At 40.2% G+C, this 22,787-nt stretch overlaps 1 protein-coding gene across 8 annotated transcripts in view; it reads left to right on the top strand.

Annotated features, from left to right (window-relative positions):
• Positions 1 to 22,787, top strand: part of mtmr3 (myotubularin related protein 3) — a 98,374-nt gene that overhangs the window by 24,500 nt on the left and 51,087 nt on the right. The window lies entirely within an intron of this gene.

Genomic DNA, 22,787 nt, shown 5'->3' with positions numbered 1-22,787 from the left:
TATATGTTTCTTAACTTCCCTCGTCAGCCACAACCATCCATGCCTCCTCCTAGGGTCTTTCTTCCTTTTTGGAATGAACTGATCCTGCATCTTCTGCATTATACACAGAAATATCTGCCATTGTTCCTCCACTGTCATCCCTGCTAAGGTATTGCACCATTGAACTTTGGCCAGCTCCTCCCTCATAGCTCCATAGTTCCCTTTATTCAACAGAAATATTGTCACTTCCGATTGTATCCTCTCCCTCTCAAATTGCAGATTGAAGCTTATTGTATTATGGTCACTACTTTCCAATGGCTCCTTCACTTCGAGGTCCCTGATCAATTCTGGTTCGTTGCACAATACCAGATCCAGAATTGCCTTCTCCCTGGCAGGCTCCAGCACTAGCTGTTCTAAGAATCCATCTCGGAGGCACTCCACAAAGTCTCTTTCTTGAGGTCCAATACCATCCTGATTCTCTCAGTCTACCTGCATTTGAACTTTCTGAATTCTACTTTAAATCTCATTCCTATGTCAGCAAAAGATTTTCTGTTTTTGTTTTGGTGTCCCGTGTAGTATATATATCAAAATACCTATTGTGAAATGACATTAAGTATAATTTTTTTGAAGTAATCCTAGCATTGATGAAAATGTTATAGCGTAATGCTGACTGTGCACTGTGACATTACAGATGTTTATGCACAATTGAGTTATGCTGTGGTTTTAAGCTAACTGCACAATGATAATAAAAATTTCCTGAAACTGTATTGTAACTAGACCTTTTTAGTGTATTGGTAATTTTGTACTTCAGGAAATGTCAAATGTAAGCAACAAGCTTTAATGTTGTATGATACTTAGTAATTTTTAACTGTTAGCTCATCAATGACTAGCACCATTCCAGTCAGTTCTTCTATAATGCAATGGTTGTATTCTTGTGTTATAGAAAAATCATGCTTTAGAAACAGTGCTTAAAGTGTTGATGATGTGATTGTGTTACAGCCAATGCACATTTTAAAAATTCACACTTTACAAGCAGCATCCCCAATTTGTCACTCGCATTACATCAAATTCATGCTAACCAAACATGCGTTAGAGCAAAGCGACCTGTACTACTTCATCCTATAGGGCAACTCTGCTTTCTACAGAAGCGATCTGAGTTTGGGATAACATGATGCATACTTGCACTGCTACAAAAACAAAACATTTCAAATAGACACCGTATCAAGTATTAGATCTCATTACTGTGCTTTACCTGGAATCCTTACAACACTGCTGAAGGATTGTAGTATTTTAGTGTATTAACATTATCACTGCTAAAATGCAATTAACGCAAGATTATGCTACAAACTAATACCTGTTTCAACTTTTTAAAAAAGGTGTTTCTCCCTGACTAAATTTATTTGTGCCAGTAATTAAATCGTAATTGAGTGGTTATAATTGAAAATGTCTTATACTTGTGCCAAAATTATTGTGCACTTCAGAGTTGGTCTATCAGTTCTAGACCTTCCCTTGCCAGCTACATTAAGCTGGAAAGATGGACAGTCTAAGCCATGCAATCAGTTGTATCTTCTTGTACTGCTTGTCTCACACCTTTGAAGGAGTAATGTATGTTCAGTAGGACTTGTGTGGGCTTTTGTTAACTGTTAGGGGAATTAAAAGAATTTTGGTATAAAAACAAGCCTTTATGTTCTTAGTATTACTGTAGTACAAAGAATAAAAGGCTCCTCCACTTCCCTATTTTATAAACTCCATACTTTTTAAAAAACTCAACTTTCTGTTTAAAATAGTAAAGCATACTGGAATACGGTAACATGGGAATCTGAGATCATGTGAGATATTTTCCATGTGGCTCAAGAACTCCGTTTTTGTCGCAGATTTGTGACACTACAGTAATCATTGTTAGCGCAGCTCAATTGTAAGGGACAGTCCTGACCTTGTCCTCACCTTGTTAATGCAAGTACTTCCCATCTTAAACAAGCAATATTAAACCAAGGCCCAGCCATACACTCTGGTGGACATAGATGATCCCATAATGCTTGTAGAGGAGATTCAGATGGTTGTGAACAACATTTATCCTTCAACCAATAATACCAAAAACAATTATCTGTTAGTTTGTTGTTGAGGAAATTTGCTGGGCAAATTTGACCCTTTTAATTACCCACATTATTGTCCAGAAATAAGTAATTAGCTGCAGAGAGCTTTCAGGTACCTTGAGTTGGTGAAAGGAAATTTCTTCTGATTTTTTTTTTTCTCTTGCATTGTTTTCAGAATTTTGCAGAACCTGCTGAGATCCTGGATACTGTCAGAATGATCTGTTACTGTAGTGGACAAAATTCTGCAGTAGCTTTGTAGCTGTTTGCAGTTAACTATGTACATGGCCACCATATTCCTGTCTGGTTCATTCTATCAACACTATGCCTTCAAAGGGAAAAGGCTGTTGGAAGAAAATGAACATGTTGTTACGAGCCAAACACCCAGGCTATTTTGAGTCAGAAAAGCTTAATTTACTGGTGTTTCAGATAGGTTTTTGAGCAGCCAGCCTGTAATTAGAAAGAGACAATTTCTGTGTTTCATGGTATGGCTGTTTTGCTTTTGTTGTTTTTGGGGAGACACCCAATTTTGATGTATCCACAGAACCGATCTTTCAAGGGTGCACTATCCTTGAAAGCTTCAGTATGTTTTATTCTGATTAACTGTTCACACTTTGCTACTCAGAATCTGAATAATCTTGCACAATAGGCAGCAATATGATCAAAATATTTAGTGCAGATTAAGGTGAATTTACTCAATACTTGGTGTGATAGACACTCCATTTAAAATGACAAGGTTGCAATTATATCTTCCATAACCTAAATGTGAATTCTCCGGAAGCAGTGATCAAAATAAAAACTCATTCTTCATAAGAATGATAGTGATGTGTGAGACCTAATTGAACTGGTAATTACTTCTGTAACAGTGCAGAAGTACACCATTTCCAGCATTTAGCGGATGCTGGGTTTGCAAGATCTCTTTAGGATGTAAACTGGTGTGCTTTAAATGGAATTGATGTTTAAGATGTTCAACATTGTCTTTGTCTTTGAAACAGGCTTAATTAACAACTTGATGATACTGAAGGTGGTTTGGTCATTAATATATGTACCAGATGTTGACTAGTTCATCCATACTGCCAAGTAACTCTTACAAAAAATGCTTGCGTTTTAAGCATTATGTTATGAATAAATTCATTAAAGAACTGAGAAAGGATTATCATAACTTTGAAATGCTTTGTTTTAATTTCCGAAAGCTGTTCGTAATAACTGAGCAAAGTATTTGGAGCAATTGTATACGTTGATTTAACATTTTCTTTCGTGTGCTTACAATATTTTTAAATATTTGTTTGAGCCTGAAAGAGATTATCTTATAATATGGTACTTATCTGTTTATTAGACATAACAGGAATTTAAAGCCAGCTTGATACTATTTTCAGACTAATATTATTGTGGAAAAAACACTTGTACTTTCAATGTTGCATTCCATTCACTAAATAAAGTTGCATTTTAGCTCACAAGAGCCACATCCTGATAAGGGAAGTCAACTTTTTAGCAAAATGTATGATGAGGGAATAAACACGTTTGTTTGAGACAAGAATCTGTTAATTATATACAAGTTTAATGAAACCAAAATCTGGTTCTTTTGTCCTTTAGACATGCCTGTTCAGAATAGCATTTTGAATCACAATGTTTAGTTGTGACATCACTTTGATAATCACAAAGGAAATGGGACACTAGTGATTATGTGCCAAATTAATTAATCCAGTATGCTGAGATAAGTATTGTGTTGGAAAAAAATATATGAACCATCTTTGAAGATCAACTGATACCCATTGTACAAAGTTGCAAAATTACTCATGTGAATGGAGCTTTGCAAAACAAACAGGTTCCTAAAATTGAAAAGGTTTAATTGCCAAGTGAAGCAATTGACAAGTGAAAAGGACTTTTGCTAAGATTGATTCCAATTCAGTTACATCAGTTTCTAATGCGAAATAGATCCAATTTTTCCAGATTGTTAATTTTGCCAAAATGGAAAAGAATTTGCTTATTTTTCAAAAAATTAGCTTTGCTGATCATGGAGCAGTTCACAGTAAAAGATACAGGCAGAACGCACATTCATAATTTAAAGAAGTTATAATGATCTTGGAGATTTTGAAATCCAAAGACTCCGGATAGTTGCGAAGATTGAAGCCACAAGGTACATGGATTAAAACTAAAGCATTTTACTTCACAAAATAATCAAACAAATGCTATCCTAATATGCAATTGCATTAATTATATTAAAGGTACAATGAACACCATTATTTGTAGTCTGAAACCAAACCTCTTGAGTTTCCTTCTACACCAATTAACTTGCACCCCCAAAAGCTCAAATCAGACATGTACAGTATCAGAAATTGCAAGATTAGGCATTTGGTCTGAATACTGTTTTAAAGTTTTGTATAAGGATTGAGATTTCTCGGACCTTCCACTTAGTTCCAGCAAGAATTTCCTTTCACATCTTCCCTCAACTATCCAACATTTGTCAATTCTCAGTTCAATAAAGGCAACACATCTCTGATTGAAACTCTCTTGGTTCTGACGTTCTTGAGTTCTGAAGTCTTGAAACTCAGATTTCTATCTCCTGACTCCTCAGCTTCTTCTCCCCAGATCATAAATCACTAATTTGTTTTTTGATGAAGTAATAAAGAGGATTGATGAGGGCAGAGTGGCGGGCATGATCTATATGGCTTCAGTAAGGTGTTCGACAAGGTTCTTCCTGGTAGACTGGTTAGCAAGGTTAGATCACATAAAATACAGGGAGAACTAGCCATTTGGATACAGAACTAGCTCGAAGGTAGAATACAGAGGGTGGTGGCGGAGAGTTGCCTTTCAGGCAGGGGGCCTGTGACCAGTGATGTGCTACAAGGATCGGTGCTGGGTCCACTGCTTTTCATCATTTATGTAAATGATTTAGATGTAAACGTAGGAGGTATAGTCAGTAAGTTTGCAGATGACACTAAAATTGGAGGTGGAGTGGACAACAAAGAAGGTTACCTCAGTACAACGGGATCTTGATCAGATGGGCCAATGTACTGAGGAGTGGCAGATGGAGTTTAGTTTCGATAAATGTGAGCTGCTGCATTTTGGAAAGGCAAATCAGGGCAGGACTTCTGCACTTAGTAGTAAGATCCTGGGGAATGTTGCTTGGAGTGCAGATTCATAGCTCCTTGAAAGTGGGCGGCACGGTGGCACAGTGGTTAGCATTGCTGCCTCACAACGTCAGAGACCTGGGTTCAGTTCCTGCCTCAGGCGACTCTCTGTGTGGATTTTGCACATTCTCCCTGTGTCTGTGTGGGTTTCCTCCGGATGCTCTGGTTTCCTCCCACAATCCAAAAATGTGCAGGTTAGGTGAATTGGCCATGCTAAATTGCCCGTAGTTGGGTGAAGGGGTAAATGTAGGGAAATGGGTCTGGGTGGGTTGCGCTTCGGCGGGTCGGTGTGGACTTGTTGGGCCGAAGGGCCTGTTTCCACACTAAGTAATCTAAAGTGGAGTTGTAGGTGGTTGGATAGTGAAGCAAACATTTGGTATGCTTTCCTTTATTGATCAGAGCATTGAGTATAGGAGCTGGGAGGTCATGTTGTGGCTGTACAGAACATTGGTTAGGCCACTTTTAGAATATTGTATGCATTTTCTAGTCTCCCTCTTATCGGAAGGATGTTGTGAAACTTGAAAGGGTTCAGAAAAGATTTACAAGGATGTTGCCAGGGTTGGAGGATTTAAGCTATATGCATAGGCTGAATAAGCTGGCGCTGGTTTCTCTGGCGTGTTGGAGGCTGAGGAGTGACCATAGAGGTTTATTAAATTGTGGGGGGCATGGGTAGATAAATAGGCAAGGGCTTTTCCCAGGGTAGGGGAGTCCAGAACTAGAGGGCATGGGTTTAGGGTGAGGGGGGAAAATTTAAACGGGACCTAAGGGGCAACTTCACGCAGAGGGTGGTACGTATATGGAATGAGCTGCCAGAGGAAGTGGTGGAGGTAGATATCCGACCAGATATCCCAACCCAATCTAGTCCTACCTGCCAGCAACTGGCCCATATCCCTCCAAACCCTTCCTATTCATATACCCATCCAAATGCCTTTTAAATGTTGCAATTGTACCAGCCTCCACCACCTCCTCTGGCAGCTCATTCCATACATGTGTGAAAAAGTTGCCCCTCAGATCTCTTTTATATCTTCCCCTCTCACCCTAAACCTATGCCTTCTAGTTCTGGACTCCCTGACCCCAGGGAAAAGACTTTTTCTATTTACCCTATCCATGCCCCTCATAATTTTGTAAACCTCTATAAGGTCACCCCTCAGCCTCCGACGCTCCAGGAAAAACAGCCTCAGTCTGTTCAGCCTCTCCCTATAGCTCAAATCCTCCAACCCTGGCAACATCCTTGTAAATCTTTTCTGAACCCTTTCAAGTTTCACAACATCTTTCCGATAGGAAGGAGACCAGAATTGCATGCAATATTACAACAGTGGCCTAACCAATGTACTGTACAGCTGCAACATGACCTCCCAACTCCTGTACTCAATACTCTGACCAATAAAGGAAAGCATACCAAACGCCTTCTTTACTATCTTATCTACCTGCAACTCCACTGCACTCCAAGATCTCTTTGTTCAGCAACACTCCCTAGGACCTTACCATTAAGTGTATAAGTCCTGCTAAGATTTGCTTACCCAAAATGCAGCACCTCACATTTATCTGAATTAAACTCCATCTGCCATTTCTCAGCCCATTGGCCCATCTGGTCTAGATCCTGTTGTAATCTGAGGTAACCCCCTTCACTGTCCACTACACCTCCAATTTTGGTGTCATCTGCAAATTTACTAACTGTACCTCTTATGCTCGCATCCAAATCATTTATGTAAATGACAAAAAGTAGAGGACCCAGCACCGATCCTTGTGGCACTCCACTGATCACAAGCCTCCAGTCTGACAAACAACCCTCCACCACCACACCTTTTACCTTTGAGCTATTCTTCTGTCTTCTCACCGTAACCCTGAATGTTGTTCCTTTCCAAATAACTGTCGAATTGCCCTCTGAATGCCAAATGAACCTGCCGCCTTTCACTCACTGGCTATGCATACCAGATCCTAACCACATATTGAACGAAAGAGAGATTTTGTTCATTTCTTTTCCTTCTTTTATTAATTACTATAAATCTCTTACTTCTTGTTCCCAATCCTTAATGTGAATGGGGATATTTTCTGTTCATTTGTAGAAATTGAAATTATCAAATATAAATCACGTCAAATATTCTGTGGAAATCCAAAATAATAAATATTCTTGCGCAATTAAATTGTGTACACCAGTAGTGCTTCATGTTGCTACGTGCAATGATTGACGTAGAATTGAACATCTATGCAAGTGGGAAAGCCATACCAATTTTTGTGCGTATGGCTTTTAAGCAGCTAATTAACCAGGATCTTCTCACCCTTATAGAGAACACGTACTTTATGACTAACAAGGATGAGGATATCTACAATGAATTCAAATAATATATTTGAGAAAAACATTCCAATCAAGCAACTGCTTTCTATCACAACTGAAGGTGCATTAGCCATGCTCACCCCAAATGCAGGCTTGGTTGCATTTTGGATAAATGATTCTAATTCTTCCCCCATTTTATCAATTACCACTGTATAATACACCAGCAAGCATTAGTGAGTAAAGTTATGGAGTTTGCTCACGGAATGAAAGTTGTTGTTGAGACAACTTGAGCAAAAGTCTTTCAGCACCATTTGTTTAAATCCTTACTCGATGGACGCAATGCTGCCTACGGTGAACTAACCCACCAAGCTGATCTAAGGTACTTGAGTCAAGGGAAGGTCTGGCAAAGATTTTCAGTCTGACGCCAAAAGGCGTCACTTTTCTTAAGTCAAGGAATGCAGTGTGCTGTCAGATAATGCATGATTGTTCAACTTCAGTTTCTTTGTGGTCATAATGTTAATACTGAATGAACTGTATACATGAACTGTAGCGAAAGGACAAATTTAGCACATATGATCGGTGCTGTGAATGCACAGAACATCGAACATTACAACGCAGTACAGGCCCTTCGGCTCTCGATGTTTCGCCGCCCTGTGAAACCAATCCGAAGCCCATCTAACCTACACTATTCCATTCATTCTCGTCCATATGGCTATCCACTGACCATTTTAAATGCCTGTAAAGTTGGCAAGTTTATAACTGCTGCAGGCAGTGTGTTCCATGCCTTACTACTCTCTGAGTAAAGAAACCTCTGACATCTGTCCTATATCTATCACCCCTCAATTTGAAGCTATGCCCCCTTGTGCTAGCCATCACCATCCTGGGAAAAAAGGCTCTCACTGTCCATCCGATCTAACCCTCTTACCTTGTATGTCTCAATTAAGTCAACTCTCTAACGAAAACAGCCACAGGTCCCTCAACCTTTCTTCGTAAGACTTTCCCTCTATACCAGGCAACATCCTAGTAAATAACCTTTGAACCCTTTCCAAGGCTTCCACATCCTTCCTATAATGTGGTAACCTGAACCGCATGCAATACTCCAAATGCGGCCGCACCAGAGTTTTGTACAGTTGCATCATGACCTTATGGTTCCGAAACTCGAAACGCTACTAATGAAAACTAACACACCATACGCCATCTTAATAACAGTATCAACCTGGTTAGCAACTTCCAGGGATCTATATGCATGGACACCGAGATCTCTCTCTGCTCATCCACACTATCAAGAATCTTACCATTGGCTCTGTATTCCTGTTACTCCTTCCAAAGTGAATCACCTCACACCTTTCCACATTAAACGCTATTTTCCATCTCTCAGTCCAGCTCTGCAGCTTAACTATGTTCCTCTGTAACTTACAACATCCTTCTGCACTATCCACAACTCTACCGACCCCATCTGCAGATTTACCCATCCTTCTATGCCCTCATCCAGATCATTTATAAAATGGCAAACAGCAGTGGTCCCACAACAAATGCTTGCGGTACAACACTAACTGAACTCCAGGATGAACATTTCCCATCAACCAGCACCCTCTGTCTTCTTTCAGTTCGCCAATTTCTGATCCCAAGCGTTAAATCACCCACAATCCCATGCCTCTGTATTTTCTGCAATAGCCTAGTGTGGGGAACCTTATCAAACACTTTACTGAAATCCATACACACAACATCAACCGCTTTACCCTCATCTGCCTGTTTGGTCACCTTGAAGAATTCAGTAAGGTTTGTGATGCACGACCTATCCTACACAAAACCTTGTTGACTATCCCTAATCAAATTATACCTTTCTAGATGGTTATAAATCCTGTCTCTTGTCATCCTTTCCAAAAGCTCACTGGTCTATACTTTACCAGGGTTGTCTCTACTCCTCCTTATGAACAAGGGGACAACATTTGCTATCCTGCAGTCTTCTAGCACTATTCCTTTGGTTCTACAATCAAAGGTTCTACGATCTCCTCCCTGGCTTCCCAGAGAACCCTAGGATATATCCCCTCCAGCCCAGGGATCTTATCTATTTTCACACTTTCCAGAATTGCTAACAACGCCTCCTTATGAACCTGAATCCCATCTAGTCCAATACCCTGTATCTCAGTATTCTCTCATTGTCTTTTTCCAATGTGAATACTGACGAAAAAATTCATTTAGCACCTCTCCTATCTCCCCAGACTCCATGCACAACTTCCATTACTGTTCTTGACTGTCCCTAATCTTTCTTGAGTTATTAGTTTATAATTGACAAACCCTAAAACTTTCTCAAGGTATTTCTTGATCCTACCTGCCAAAGACTTCTCATGTCCCCTCCTGGCTCTTCTTAGCTCTCTTTTTAGGTCCTTCCTGGCTAACTTGTAACTCTCAAGTGCCCTAATTGAGCCTTTACATTTCATCTTTACATAAGCCTCTTTATTCCTCTTGACAAGAGATTCAACTTCTTGAGTAAACCACGCTCCCTCGCTCTACCACTTCCTCTCTGCCTGACAAGTAAAGATTTATCAAAGACATGCAGTAACTGTTCCTTGAACAAGCTCCACATTTCAGTTGTGCCCATCTTATGCATCCTAAATCTTACACAATCACATCATAATTGCCTTTCCCCCAGCTACACCTCTTACCCTGCGGTATATAGCTATCCCTTTCCATTGCTAAAGTAAGCGTAACTGAATTGTGGTCACTATCACCAAAGTGCTCATCTATCTAACACCTGGCCTGGTTCATTACCCAGTACCAAATCCAATGTCGCCTTGCCTCTTGTTGGCCTATCTACATACTGTATCTACAAACCTCTGTGAATGTTGTCCATTTTGGATTGTCAAACTGTTTAATAAGGTGCTGCACTAGTTATTACACAAGATTACAACTCATGGGATTGGAGGTAAATTATTAGCATTGCATGAAGATTGAAAAAAACAGAATAAATGGGACTACATTTCTCTGCTTTCTGTGGCATCTTCAGGTTGACAGAGCTATAATAAGTAGGATACTATAAAGATCATTACTTAGACCACGCCTCTCATACCTTAGTCACCAATCCAAATTGCAATACATTACAAGTTAGTTGTTGATAAGTTAGGTGAGAAAACAAGTAAGGAGGATGCAAAAAGATTACGTAGTGAGAGAGACAGAATGGACAACTGGGCAAGGACATGGGCATTTTATCGTATATGCTGAAGTGTGAAGCGAATCAATTTGATTTTTAACAAAGTGAAGCAAAATGTTGTGAAGGATGGGAAACTGGGAAGTGTTTGCATATAGATGGTTCTAACTGACTATCCTTGTACACAAATCTCAAAATTAATATATTGACACAGTGAGCAATTAACAACGTAAATGGTATGTTAGCTTTCGTTACAAAGAGACTGAAGTATAATAGTTAAGACTTAATACAATTGTACTGGTAATCTCTCAAATCCAGCTATCCAAAAATTGGTGGCGTTCAAAATAGGATGTTTTTAAACTACCATATGTTAATTTTAATTGTTATGAGGTGACCAAAATAATTTGCTGGCTTATTAGGCTAGGTTCTGCATTAGTGTATGGCTTGTGGACTAGTTATTCCTGTTCCTTTTTATTAGGTTTTCCCTACTCCAAGTGGTATGAGTAACCCTTGACCAAATGTGGGTGACTCAAAAAGACAACTGGCTCTAAAATCCAGTCTGGTCTTTGTTCTTAGGCTGCTGGTTTTGAGGTACTGCACCAGTGCAGGGCATTTGTTAGGTTGCATAGAGTCATACAAGTCCACAGCACAGAAAAAGGCCCTTTGACCCAAAACAATTACCTTACTATTGTAATCCCATTTTCCAGCACTTGACCCACAGCGTTGTATACGTTGGCATCGCAAGTATATATCTAAGTCCTTATTAAATGCTATGAGCGTTACTGCCTCTACTACCCTTACAGTAGTGAGTTCCAGGTTCCATCACCCTCTGGGTGAAAAAAGATGTTTACTCGCTTCTACTCCTGCCTCTTGCCTAAATCTATCCCCAGGTCATTGATTGCTCCACAGAGGGGAAAAGTCTCTTCCTGGCTACACTGTCTATGCTCCTTGTAATTTTATGCATCTCAATCTATCCTTTGTACCATCCCCTTCTATCTCCTCTGCTCCAAGGAAAATAGCCCCTATCTAATCTCCTTTCATAACTGAAAATTTCCAGTCCAGGTAAATCTCCTCTGCTTCCTCTCCAATGCAATCACATCCCTCCTGTAATGTGGATTCCAGAACTGCACACTGTGGCCTAACCAGTGTTTTATACATTTCCAGCATCACCTGCCTGCTCTTAAACTTTATGTCTCAGTGAATAAAAGACAAGGATCCCATATACCTTCTTAACCACCTATCCACCTGTCCCTTTACCTTAAGGGACTGGTGGTCACTCACACCAATATCCTTCTGATCCTTGGTGCTTCGCAGGGTTCTGTCATTCCTCATGTATTCCCTAGTCTTCTCTGTCCTGCCCAAATGTAAAGCTTCACTTATCCAGATTAAATTCCATTTGCTGCTGCTTGACCAGCCTATTTACATCCTCCATGTGGAGTAGTATTTGCAGTTTTTATCTCCTTAACTAAGATAAGAAAGAAAAAACTTGCCATAAAGACAGTACAGCAAAGGTTTTTATTTGACTGGTCCCCTTAAGAGGGAAGACTGATTAGGCAAGGAATTTAGAATTAAAACAGGGTACCCAATTGAAATGCACCAAGTTTTTGAGCAACTTGATGAGGTAGATTCTAAGAAAATGTTCTCATTAGCTAGAAAAAATGGGACAATACAATGCTGTCCCAGAATAAGGCGTCAGCCTTTTAGAATTGAGGTGAAGAGAAATGCTTTCATTGTGCATCTTGAATTTTCTATTCTGGAGAGAAGATATGCTCAACGACTTTTTATAATGTTAAGAGTCTGATAAATGTTTGGATAGTGAGCAAATTAAATATATTGGATGTAACAAATTAACTGTAATTGTGTTGCTGAGCATGTTTACAGAGCCTAATAGCCTAACTCCAGCTCTTGTTTCTTTTGATGTTAGATTTTAGTACTGGCCATTTGATATAAAAAAATTGGAACTGATGCACTTCATGTTTCTTTTCTTGACTCTTCACCTGCTTAAAATATTTATTCACTTGTTTTTTTGAACTATTAAGTGCATTTACTATACCTGTGGCTAAGCACTCCATTTTTCCACAATTTATTTTTGAAAATCGCCCTCATGTCACTGTTCACATTTTAATAGTTTAAAATTGATTATCCTGCATCTTCAGTTAGTGTTTTCTAACATGTTAATTCAATCATTGTCTTACATCTCACAAGACAGATTGAGATGGATTCAAGCTGTGGTAAGAGGCAAGGGAGGAGATTTGCAGGGCATGTCATTTAATTTTCAAATCCTCTCTGGTCACAAGTACAGTTCCAGAAGCCTGGGAACAGCTTGTGTAGTACGATTAATTCAAGAAGAATGGTCAAGACAAAGCAGGAAACTAATGGCTGTGGTAGGTAAACTGTTGAAAAAGATTCTGAGCATAAGAATTAATCTCCACTTGGAGAGGTAAGGATTAATCAAGGATAATCAGTGCCATTTTGTCACAGGTGTGACAAGATCTGACAAGTTTGAATTTTTTGAGAAGGTGAGTTGGTGGCTTGGAATCATTGAGGTAAATAATGGGGAGCCTTCAAAGGTTTAGATTTTATTGTGTTGCAAATATAGAGGTTGATTTGTTTTGTTGTACATCTCCACAGCGTGAACTGCGGATCTATTGTGCTATATGTTTTAGAAGTTAAATAATCTTCAAGTAAGGCAGAAGTGTGTGAAACATTGACGATTTGAGTTGTATCTTGGTCTGTTAAATTATATGATAGAGGTATGAAACACTTTGTACCTGAACAAATTACAGCACAGTCATTAGAAGATGATACAATAGAAGGACTGTTCCTGGACATATCATTAAGCCTAACTTCAAATTTTAAAAATGCTGATGTAAAAGTGTAGACAGTGGCGACAAGTCCCATGTTATTTGAACATTTCATTCCAGTTGTGATTATTCAATTAGAAGTTTATATGGCCATTGAGTTTTTCAAGCTCGTGCCAGCTTCGAATCCTAGCATGGTGAGACTGATGTATGAATGGTTGAATCAGTTAGAATTGTATTTGCTGGGTAGCACAGTGACTTACTGGTTAGGTCTGCTGTCTCACAGCACCAGGATTCTGGGTTTGATCCAAGCTTTGGGTGACTGTGTAGAGTTTGCAGATTCTCCCAGTGTCTTTGTGGATTTCCTTTGGGTGTTATGGTTTCTTCTGGCAGGCCAAAGATGTTCAGGTTAGACGGATTGGTTATGCTAAATTGTCCTGCAGCATCCAGGGATGTGTAGATTAAGTAGATAAGCTCTGCTAAAGGTGTGGTTATGGTCTATTTCAGCACTGTAGCGATTCTGTGATTGGAGTATTGTATGCAGTTTTGGGCTCCATATCTCAGGAAGGATCTGCTGGTCTTGGAGCGTGTTCAGGGGAGGTTCATGAGAATGGTCCCAGGAATGAAATGCTTATCATATGAGGAACATTTGAGGACTCTTGGGTCTGTACTTGATGGAGATTATAAGGATGAGAGGGAATCAAGTTGAAACATACAGAATAGTGAATGGTCTGGACAAAGATGTTGAGAAAAGGTCTCCATTGGTAGGAGAGACTAGGACCCAAGGGCATTGCCTTAGAGTAAAGGGAAGACCATTTTGGAACGGAGATAAGGAGAAATGTCTTCAACCAGAGAGTGGTGAATCCGAGGAATTCATTGCCATAGAAGGCTGTGGAGGCCAGGTCATTGAGTGTATTTAATACTGAGATCGATAGGTTCTTGGTATCAAGGGGATCAAGTATTAGGGGAAGAAAGTGGGAGAATGGGGTTGAGAAACTTATCAGCCATGATTGAATGGCAGAACAGACTCGAGGGGTTGAATGCCCTAATTTCTGCTCCTATGTCTTTTGCTCTTATGGTGATTCTGAGAGTTTAGAAAAATAAGGTGGAATCTCATAGCAACCTGTAGATTTCTAACAGAACTGGAGAAGGTAGGCACAGAAAGGATGTTCAGGTGGCAGAGATCACAGTCTAAGAGGTAAATAATTTAGGATTGAGATAAGAAGTTTCTTCATTCAGAGGGTGGTGAGCCTGTGGAATTTGCTACCACAGAAAGCAGTCAAGGCCAAAACATTGTTTGCTTTCAAGAAGGAGTTGGATACGGCACTTGGGGGCTAAAGGAATAAAAGGCATAGTTTAAGGTGAGAGGGGAAAGACTTATAAAGGACTTGAGGGATAACTTTTTCAGGCAGAAGGTGGTGAATGTATTGAACGAGCTGCCAGAGGAAGTGGTGGAGGTGAACATTTAAAAGGTATCTGAAAGGGTATAAAAATAGGAAGGATTTGAGAGATTTATGGGCCAAATGTTGGCAAATGGGACTAGGTTAGATTGGGATGCCTGGTTGGTGCCAACGAATTGGATTGAAGGGTCTGTTTCCATGCTTCTAAGACTCTGTGATATGGAAGAAAAACAGGAAACGGCTATTGGTTTTGTTGATCAGTCATGATCATAATGAATAGCGGAGCATGCTCAAAGGGCCAAGTGGCCTATTTGTTTCTGTACTTATTTTTTTAAAATCATTCAATTTAGTCTGTTAACCCAATTTTTTTCCCCTCATTGTTCTGCAAATTAGTTTCTTTAAAATGCACCATAGAATCTTTGGCCCATTGAATCTATACTGCAAAAGAAACTGCACTAAATCTACGCTAGCCCTCTTTCCAGAAATTTGCCCATAGCCTTGAATGTTATGACATTTTAAGTGCTCATCCGAGTACTTTTTAAAGGTTGTGAGGGGATTTGCCTCTCCTACCTTTTAAAGGTAGTGCATTCTAGACCCACACCAGCCTCTGGATGAAAACATTTTCCTCATTCCCCTCTAACCCTTCGGCCTTTCACCTTAAAATAGTGCCCTCTTTAACTAAGGGGAACAGCTGCTTTCTATCCCCTCACTTGTATACCTGTCAGATGCCCCTTGACCTTCTCTGCTCCAACTAAACAAACCAAGTTTATTTAGCCTCTCTTCACAACTAAAGCCCTTCATCCCATGCAATCATCCTGGTGAATCACCCTCTAGTGCAGTCACATCCTTTTATGTGGTGACCAAACTGCAAACAGTCCTCCAGTTATACCCTACAAAAGTTCTTTACAGCAAGGTTTGTGAAGGTTTGTAGCTCAGGTTGAGGTTTAGGGTGTAGGTTTGCTCGCTGAGCTATAGGTTTGATTTCCAGACGTTTCATTACCTAGCTAGGTAACATCATCAGTGGTGACCTCCAAGTGAAGTGAAGCTGTTGTCTCCTGCTTTCTATTTATATGTTTGTCCTGGATGGGGTTCCTGGGGTTTGTGGGGATGTCATTTCCTGTTCATTTTCTGAGGGGTTGATAGATGGTATCTAGATCTGTGTTTGTTTATGGTGTTGTGGCTGGAGTGCCATGCCTCTAGGAATTCTCTGGCATGTCTTTGCTTAGCCTGTGTTGTACCAGTCAAAATGGTGTTTTTTTTCCTCCGTGTGTAGGGTTACGAGGGAGAGAGGATCGTGTCTTTTTGTGGCTAGCTGGTGTTCGTGTATCCTGGTGGCTAACTTTGTTTGTCCTACGTAGTGTTTGTGGCAGTTCTTGCATGGAAGTTTGTAGATAACGTTGATTTTGTCTATGAGTTGTACTGGGTCTTTTAAGATTAGATTAGATTAGATTACTTACATTGTGGAAACAGGCCCTCCGGCCCAACAAGTCCACACCGACCCTCCGAAGAGCAACCCACCCAGACCTATTCCCCGACATTTACCACTTCACCTAACACTACAGGCAATATAGCATGGCCAATTAACCTAACCTGCACATTTTTGGACTTGGGAAGAAACCGGAGCACCCGGAGGAAACCCATGCAGACACGGGGAGAATGTGCAAACTCCACACAGATAGTTGCCTGAGGCGGGATTTGAACCCAGGTCTCTGGCGCTGTGAGGCAGCAGTGCTAACCACTGTGCCGCCCAAAGTTTGTTAGTTTTTGTCTGAGAGTGTTGGTGGGTTTGTGTGCTACTAGGATTCCGAGGGGTCTTAGTAGTCTGGCTGTCATTTCTGAAACTTGTTTAATGTATGGTAAGGTGGTTAGGGTTTCTGGCTGTGTTTGGTCTGCTTGTCGTGGTTTGTTCTTGAGGAATCTGCGGACTGTATTTTTTGAGTATCTGTTCTTCTTGAATACGTTGTATAGGTGGTTCTCCCCTGTTTTCCAAAGTTTGTCTGTGCTGCAGTGTGTGGTGGCTCATTGGAATAGTGTTCATTTGTGTGTGTTAGGATGGTTGCTGGTGTAGTTCAGTATTTGGTCAGTGTTTGTCGGTTTTCTGTATACGCAGGTTTGTAATTCTCTGTTGTCCTTTCTTTCGACTGTGACGTCCAGGAATGTGAGTTTGTTGTCGGTTTCTTCCTCCTTGGTGAACTTTATGCCTGTGAGGGTGTTGTTGATGATGTTAAATGTCTCTGCTATCTTGTTTCGTTTTGTGATGACAAAGGTGTCATCTACGTGGCGGACCCAGATTTTTGGTTTGATGGTTGATCGGGCTGTTTGTTCTAGTCTTTGCATTACCACTTCTGCTATGAATCCTGATAGCGGAGATCCCATGGGTGTGCCGTTGGTTTGTTTATAGATTATGTTGTTGAAGGTGAAGTGGGTGATGACGCACAGGTCCACTAGCTTCATGATGTTTTCGTTGGTAATCTGATTGATGGTGGTTGGGGTGTGTGTTAGTCACCAAGGAGGAAGAAACTGACAACAAACTCGCATTCCTGGACATCACAGTCGAAACAACTACAAACCTGCGTCTCCAGAAAACCGACAAACACTGACCAAATACTTAACTACACCAGCAAGCATCCCAACACACACAAACAAAGCTGTATCAGAACACTATTCCAACGAGCCACATCACACTGCAGCACAGACGAACTTCGGAAAACAGAGGAGAACCACCTATACAATGTATTCAAGAAGAACGGATACTCAAAAAATACAGTCCGCAGATTCCTCAAGAACAAACCACGACAAGCAGACCAAATACAGCCAGAAACCCTAACTACCTTACCATACATCAAATAAGTTTCAGAAATGACAGCCAGATTACTAAGACCCCTTGGAATCCTAGTAGCACACAAACCCACCAACACTCTCAAACAAAAACTAACAAACTTGAAAGACCCAGTACATCCCATGGACAAAACCAACGTCGTCTACAAAATTCCATGCAAAGACTGCCAGAAACACTACGTGGGGCAAACAGGAAGAAAGTTAGCCACCAGGATACACGAACACCAGCTCGCCACAAAAAGACACGACCCTCTCTCCCTCTTAGTCCTGCACATGGAGGGAAAAAAACCCACCATTTCGACTGGTACAACACATCTATCCTGGGACAGACTAAGCAAAGACATGCCAGAGAATTCCTAGAGGCCTGGTACTCCAACCACAACGCCATAAAAAAACACACAGATCTAGATACCATCTCTCAACCCCTCAGAAAACGAACAGGAAATGACATCATCGCAAACCCCAGGAACCCCATCCAGGACAAACATATAAATAGAAAACAGGAGACAACAGCTTCACTTCACTTGGAGGTCGCCACTGATGATGTTACCTAGCTAGGTAATGAAACGTCTGGATATCAAACCTACAGCTCAGCGACCAAACCTACACCCTAAAGTTCTTTACAGCTCCAATGTAATATCAAGGATTTCACAGCCCACAATCCCGAATTCTGCATTTATATCCTCTTGAGTGAAGACATGACCCATTTGATGAATGTACTAATGGAAATAAGTAACTAAAGCTTAGGAAGGTAGCTGATGTAATATGAAGTTTTGCTACACTTCAGTCCTTTTAGTGATAGCTATGAAGTATTTTACAGGTTGTGATTTGCTTTTATTTACTTGTGGGATGTGGGTGTTGCTGGCTGGGCCACCAGTTATTGCCAAACCTTACTTGCTAGAAGTTGGTAGAGAGCTGCTCTTTTGAATCACTGCAGTCTGTGCTATACGTCGATCCTAGGATGGAGTTCCAGGATTTTGACCTGGTGGCAGTACAGGAACAGCGAAATCGTAGAATCCCTACAGTGCAGAAACAGGCCATTTGGCCCAACAAGTCCATGCCGACCCTCCGAAGAGTAACCCACCCAGACCCATTCCTGTACCCTGTTACTCTACATTTCCCCTGACTAATGCATCTAACCAACACATGCCTGAATACTGGTCAATTTAGCATGGCCAATTCCCCTAACCTGCACATCTTAGGACTGTGTGGGAGGAAACCGGAGCATCTGGAGGAAACTAACACAGACATGTGGAGAATGTGCAAACTCCACACAGACAGTTGCCTGAGGGTAGAATTGAACCAGGATCCATGGCACTAGCCATGCTAACCACTGAGCTACTGTGCCGTCCAAGTCAGGATGGTGAGTGGCTTGGAGGGAAGTGGCAGGTGGTGGTGTTCCCATGTATCTGCTGCTCTTTTCCTTTTAGCTAGAAGTCATGCTGGGTTCAGAAGGTGCAGCCTCCAGATCTTTGGCAAATTTTGGCAGTGTATCTTGTCGGAATAGGTTAAGTGCAGAGAACAACTGCAAAGCAAATGCAAGAAGTGTTTCATAGGCTAAAATTTAAATTGTATGTGGGAATTGGAGTAAACTTTATTTAATTCTCATTTGAGTAGTAATACGTTCTGATACAGAACAATGGTTCTCTTGTTTTCTCTCACAATAAAATCTTGAGCTAATGCATTTAAAAATAGTAACTTAAATCATTGACACTAGTCTAATGATTGGTGAAAGTATTAATGGCAAATTACCGTGGAAAGTTTCATCTTTTCCAGGTGTTATAAGAAAGTGATTGAGAGAAGAAAACTGAGATTTTACAAAACAGTTTTATGTATACTTAGCTTTGGATGACTTAATCAGCCAAAAGTGTGTATTCATGTTTCTGATTCTTCTTAATGTGCTACAGGGTTTCTCAATTCATCATTCTAAAAGTCTTTTATGATGATTTTAAAGATCATGCTGCAAACAGATTAAATCAATAACTGCAAATTACCATGGGATAAAATAGAAAGTGGAATTCAAACAATTCCAATAGATTACCATGCAATTCTTTTACTGTGTCATCTTCATTCTTATCTTTCACTTAACTGAAAGCTATTCCATCAAGATAATACCTAAACTATAGAATAGAGCCCAACCAGTTTCCATCTACCACCAGCCTTCTCTGGTTGGTTGTCTTTATGCTCACATTGAATAACTTTCCATTTTATTTCCATTCACTTATTCCAAATGAATGTGTTTTCTGTGGAAAACATGACCCTCATGGGGTCATAGCTGTCTCTTTTTTTGTGGGATATGTGGAACGCTCCATGGAGCAGAACTGCCAGGGGTGGAGGAATCACCTTTGCCTCTTTTTCCAGTATATTGACTGTACCTATCCCATTTTCTGTTCTCACCTTGAACTAGAAAGCTTTGTCAATTTTGCTTCCATTTTCATCTGGTCCATTTCCAACTCTTCCCTTAACTTCTTTGACTTCTGTCTCCATTTCTGGTGATGGGCTATCAACGAATATTTATTATAAGTCCACTGATGCCCACAACTTCTTTGTTAATGTTTCCTCTCAACTTGCTTCCGATAAGGATCATTCCATTTCCCCAGTTTCTCCATGCCTGTTACATCCATTTGATGTAATTTTCCACATCAGTGTTCCTTTGTCCTCCACCACTGTGTCTGATTCATTTCCTGCACTTCTCTCACAACTTTCTTACCTCTTGCGACTATGATATGATTCTCATGGACTTTGCCTTCCAATAACCAGTCTGTATTCAGCTGATCATCCTCCACCTTTGACGTAATGTCACCAGCAAAGATATCTTCCCTGTCCTCCCCTTTCACCAGCGCAGAGAGACAGTTCCTTCAAAGATCCTGTTTCACTTTTCAATCAAATCTGATACCACATCCCCTTCCCATTGCACTTTCCTTGCAAGAGTGGGAACTTCACCGCTTGCCTTTTACCTTCTTCCAGATCAACACAAATTCTAAATCTTCCTTTCAGATGAAATAGCAATGTTTGTTTACTTAGCAAATTTAATGCATTGGGGAAATCAAATGCAGATTAGATGACCTCTTTTAGAATATTGCTGTTTAATTAACAAGAATGGTCTTGAGTTTCCAGAGGCCTACCTTTTCCCCTTGTTTTCTGCTGACATCTCTGTCCTCAGCCTACAGTAATTGAAATTTCATTCACACCTGAGAAATTTGATTTGCCTTGAGCATCTGCTGAGTTTGATGTTTGCAGAACTTGATGAAAGACATGTTTGAACAAACTATGATGTTTAATCTATTTTAAATACACTTCTGAACATCATTGTTCTAAACACTTACGTGCTGATCTGGTATTTGGTCCTGAATGTAATGCTGGACTCATCAACTGATGATATTAATGACGGTGCAATGGTCCATGCTTTTGACTGTAAGTATAAGCCTTATTGGAACTCTTGGGGAGGAACTGCATAATGCTTCATTTCAGTGATAAGCAAGATGACATTTCAGAATGTTATTTAATGTATCAACACTAAACAGTTGGTACTGATGCAAAATGGAATCCGCTTCACACCAGCACTAAACTTAGACATTCATAATTTGTGTACAAAATAATAGTCCTGAAACCATTGGCACTGGCACCATTTTTGTAGTGTTACTACATTCTTGGAAATGTAATCTAATGCTTTTGCATCAGTCTTTTTGGTGGTTTAGGATTTAATGGGTCAGGAACTGAATGGAATAATACTGTAAGATTAAACTATTCCGAACAATCATACTGTGCTCAATGTTAATCCTATTTCCCACTCTACGGATGCTGCCATATCTGCTGAGTTTCCCCAACAGTTTGGTTTTAGTCTCACATTCAGTTGCAAAGAATGACCTCTTCACATTTGTCGCGTGTGAGGGTTGAGAAGACAGTCAAGGAATTTAAGATGTTAATAATTGGAGTTACTTTTGGCCCCAGGTTGATCCTGAGTAATGTGTGGCAGTTGTTCACCGCCTTCTCCAGGACTATCACCTGATGAAGGACCGTCGCTCCGAAAGCTAGTGTGCTTCCAATTAAACCTGTTGGACTATAACCTGGTGTTGTGTGATTTTTAACTTTCTCTAGGGAAAACTGGGATGGCCAATTGGTATCGTTGGTACCAATTGGTACCTACTTCCCATAAAAGAATGACCAAAAATTAAAAATAATAAAGTTAATGCATCATGTGCTCTACTGAGTGCCATTTCACTTGCCTCTTGAAGATTTTCTATCTATTTGACAAAATAAGCATTCTCCTGTTTTAAATGTGTACTTTTGTGGCACCTGAAATATAATGCACATCTTGGAACATTTTACCTATACTAGTCAATTTTCTTGAGGTGTTACTCATGATTTGTGAAAAGAAATGGCTGTTACAGTGACAATTCTGAAACAATTGTGAATAATGGGTGTTCTGGAATTTTCTTTTACATGGTGTTGTTACCATTCTGTGAAGCAAGGATTAACAGATGTTGCTATTACTGCATTGCACATTAATTTTCAATAGACAGGGGCACGACTAGCCTTTTGCTTTATGTCATATATGATGAATTGACAAATACAGCCTCTTCTATTTAGGTTTTCCCAAATTGTGTGTCAGTCAGACTCTATAAGCAAATGTTTGGACAGGATGAACATTTACCACTGAGCCATTGAGCACTAATCTTACCATGGGAGATTTTATCTCTACCCTGCCATATCAGCTCAAGTGTGCTGAAGCATGTTGATGCTCTTCCTCCATGCAACTGTGCTGTCTGCACCTTTTGTGCCACCTCTGGTACCTAATACTAATCCAATCCGTCTTTGTTATTGCATGAGAGACCATGACAAAAAGGCAGTCTTTGTATAAAGGAGGTTAGAAAGCAGGGGATATTTGGACCAAACAAAAGCAAGATTCTTTTGTCGAGTCATATATTCCATTCTTAGATGTTCCATTATAAATGTAAACATTCTCACTTGTATTGTAATTTCCATTCTAGATGTGGATTTAGGAATTGATTTCTGATCAATCGTTTCCAGTATATGCACAGACACGATTTTTGTGACAAATAAAATTGGATCCTTTTACCTGTCAGAATTTGAGGCCTGAACATGAAAAAAATGTGCCTTTTAA

This window comes from Chiloscyllium plagiosum, chromosome 25 (assembly GCF_004010195.1).
Source record: "Chiloscyllium plagiosum isolate BGI_BamShark_2017 chromosome 25, ASM401019v2, whole genome shotgun sequence".
Lineage (NCBI taxonomy): Eukaryota > Metazoa > Chordata > Chondrichthyes > Orectolobiformes > Hemiscylliidae > Chiloscyllium > Chiloscyllium plagiosum.
Note: the sequence above shows the minus strand (reverse complement) of the source record. Positions and strands in the feature narration are given on the sequence as shown.